The sequence below is a fragment of the Pteropus alecto genome, unplaced genomic scaffold (genome assembly GCF_000325575.1).
Source record: "Pteropus alecto unplaced genomic scaffold, ASM32557v1 scaffold45, whole genome shotgun sequence".
NCBI lineage: Eukaryota > Metazoa > Chordata > Mammalia > Chiroptera > Pteropodidae > Pteropus > Pteropus alecto.
This window is the reverse complement of record NW_006442491.1, coordinates 34,964,715-34,968,330: the sequence shown is the minus strand read 5'-3', so window position 1 is coordinate 34,968,330 and position 3,616 is coordinate 34,964,715. Positions and strand designations below refer to the sequence as shown.

At 34.2% G+C, this 3,616-nt stretch overlaps 1 non-coding gene across 1 annotated transcript; it reads left to right on the top strand.

The window, feature by feature from the left end:
- The first annotated feature begins 360 nt into the window (after nucleotides 1–360).
- LOC112471041 lies at nucleotides 361–479 on the top strand. Its single transcript, XR_003043208.1, has one exon. It is a non-coding gene; the product is annotated as a 5S ribosomal RNA (ribosomal RNA).
- Nucleotides 480–3,616: the final 3,137 nt, after the last annotated feature.

Below are 3,616 nucleotides of genomic sequence, written 5' to 3'. Positions count from 1 at the left end.
ACCCTAGAGCATCAGTTATAGTGGGTGCCAATCTCAGAACCGAGAGACCATTTTTTAGCATTCATTATCATTGAGTTTTGATGAACTAGGGATTCACATTTGTCTAAGATGCAATCTCTGCCTTTTCGGGCAGGAGCTCCCAGGTACAGAAGAGTAGTTACAGACGTGAGGCAAATCTTTTAGAATCAAATGTAAAGAGTGCTAAAGTTTAATTAGAACATAGTTTTGAGGAGCAAAGGCTGTGGCTTTAAATGTGACAGCTTATCAAGGCCTTCAAAACCACAAGCAAGAATTAAATAGAAGGAAGTAAAGGGGCTGTAACTAACATAGACGAGAGTAGCATTAAAAATAAAATTTCTCATCTATGGCCATGCCACCCTGAACACGCCCGATCCCGTCTGATCTCGGAAGCTAAGCAGGGTCGGGCCTGGTTAGTACTTGGATGGGAGACCACCTAGGAAGACCAGGTGCTGTAGGCGTAAAAAATGAAAAAAAAAAAGGGATTGTAACCTGACAAGGTCCTTGCAGTCTGTGAGGTCAACCAAGGGTTGCTTCACCTAAAGAAAAATAAAAATATCCTGGGGAACAAGCAATCACCAATCAACACGATTCTTTGTTTTTTAATGAATTTTCCAGAAGTGACACAGAGTTCCCAGTTCTGCCATTTCTTCTATGAATGCATGCTAACCATCAACCACAGTAGTAAAACGTCTTATGACAATTCCCACTGCACCCACAGAGCACAGCATGAAGAAAGAAGGCAAATCACGGAATTAACCAATCAGTTCCACAAATATTTATGGAGCAGTGATAAAGACCAGAGATCCCATCTTTACAGAGCTTATATTCAAGTTGTAATTAAGAGCGATTATGAAGTCTACTCAAGAGGTCTTTAAAAATAAGCTTGGCGAGGATCTGAGAGAGTGAAAGAGCTTTCTCTCCCTCCTGAAGGATAAACACATGAATGTTTCCCAACACGTGGGATGTGAATGAACTCAGGTGTTAATCTTTTTTGAAAATAGGAATGCCTTTATTTTAATATGTGTCAGAAAAAATACTATTTCTCTACGTAAGCCAGTGCCATGTTTATATGTATATAATATATATGATATGTAAAAAGACGTTATATATAATATGTATTTATTTGTATACTATATATTTGCATAAATATTTAAAGAAAAAGGAGAGATTTTCTCATTTAAAGAAAAATAATAAATAAAAATGGAAAGGGTGTGATACACTATATGGCAAAAAAAAAAAAAAATTGTGAAAGTGACATATATATGACCAAAGTTTTGCAAGCACTAATCTCTTCAGAAAGTGATTTTAACCCACTTAATTCCTAGTTGCAGATGTGCAAATGCTTGATTTTAAAAAGAGTTACTTAACTCTAGGTTTTATCAGACACATGAATATATATACACACACACACACACACACACACATACACGTATTCATATATAATAAAAAAACAATTGTGTAATAGTGATAACATTGATTGTGGTTTTTTTATATTTCAGGCACTGCTGTAAGCAATTTATATATTTTATATTATTTAATACATACGACAAAATTATGAGATAGATAAAATTACTGTTTTCTCTTATAATTTAAGGAACAATAAAAAAAGTAATTCAAGATATAAAAATTAGAAAGAAGAAGTAACAGTATTCCTATTTTCATATGATGTATATACCTGGAAAACATAAACAAATCAGTGGAAAATTATTACAAGCAATAAGACAAGCTAATAAAGTAGGACATATAAAATGAACATACTAAAACCAATGGCCTTTACAGGTATATGACGATAAACTGCAGAAGATATATGGGAGAGAAGGGAAATAAAAATAAATGAATGAATAAAATACCTAGGTGTAAACATAACGAGAAATGTTCAAGAACTATGAAAAAAAAAAACTATAAAATACTGCCGAGGGACACACAAATTAACAGGAAAAAAAGGAAAAACACAGCATCATAAGAAGATGTGGCATCATAAAAAATGTCAATTCTCTGTAACTTAATTTATAAATTCAACGTTATCCCAGTAAAAATACAAAAGCATTTTTTCTGAGTCAGACAAATGTAGTATGAAGTTTATTTGGTGGAACAAAAAGGCAAACAATTAGGGAAAAATCTTAAAAAGGAAGAATAATGGGGGAGGGAAGGATAGCTAGCTAGCCCTACCCGATAGTAACACGCATTTAAAGCTTCTAAAATTAAAAGGGTGATATTGGTGCATGAGTGAACATAGAGAACAATCAATCAAAAAAGAAATCTGGAGACAGACCCAATTGTATACACAAATTTCGTGCAATAAATTCAGAACGGCAACTCAGTTCGATAAAGATGGACATTTGAAGTGATGTTCGAATAACTGGATTACTATATAAAAAAAGATAAAGTCAGTATAACCCTCACACTGTACACAGTAGTTTCCAAATGGTCAAAGATTTTAGATGTATAAAAAATAAAATAATACAAATATTAGGAAAAAAATCGATGAATCCCTCTGTAACTTGAGTATGTAAAATGCTTTCCTAATTATAATTCAAAATCCAGATGCAATAAAGAAAAGACTATTGAATTTGACTACTTAAAAATAAATGTTTGCACTATAAGCAATGTAAAAATATAAATTACAAAGTGAGGGAAAACCATTTGCACTTATAACAAAAGATTAATACTTCTAAGATATAAAGAGCTGCTAAAACAAAATAAAAAAGAAGTCTAACACTCTTTTTAGGAAAATAAGCATAAATATGAACACAGAGGAGAAAAGGCAAATACACCTTAACTGTAAGGAAAGGTGTTCAATGTTGACTCCTAAGGTGAACAACACGTAAAATTAACCCCCTGGAATTTACTAATGGATGGAGCAAGGATATCTAGAAAACAGAAGTTGAATTGTATAGACTCTCCAACAGCATGACCAACGGAGTCTAAAAACTAAGAAAACCCAACTATTACCAGTGTCCTCTGAGCAGACTGGGGCCACACACGCATTACCAGTGTCGTCTGACTCTGACTCTGAAACGTGATCCAATGTGGGTGAGAGGAATAGTTTTGGAAGATGCATCTGACGGTTTGAGTCCCTCCAGAGAAGCATGCTGTGTCTTTGCTTCTACCTGATTTATTTTTTGAATTATTACTAAAGTCTGATGTTAGGTAAGATCTATGACCTTGCCTAAGTCGACTCTGACAATTTGACATCTTGCATTAAAGAAGTCACTATCATTCACCTATTAGACCGACAAACAATCTGTTGGTGTAGCTGTGGAGAAAGAAGCGCGTTTATACATTGCTGGTAGGAAAACAAAATACGATGTAGAATTTCACGATGTAGAGCACATTTACATGTGTTCTCCTTCTCCCAGGAACCTATCCTAAAGATGTACCAGCAACAAAACAAAACAAAAAAAGCAAGAAGCAAACAAAACCCACATATGTACATGACTGTTAACTGCAGTCCTATTTGAAATAACAGAAGGTTGGAAACGGGGCAAATGCAGAGAATTGATTTAACAAGCAATAGAACGTCCACACGATGAAGTACTATGCAACTGTTGAAAAATTAGGAATATCTTCGTATTAATATGCTGCTGTGGAGTAG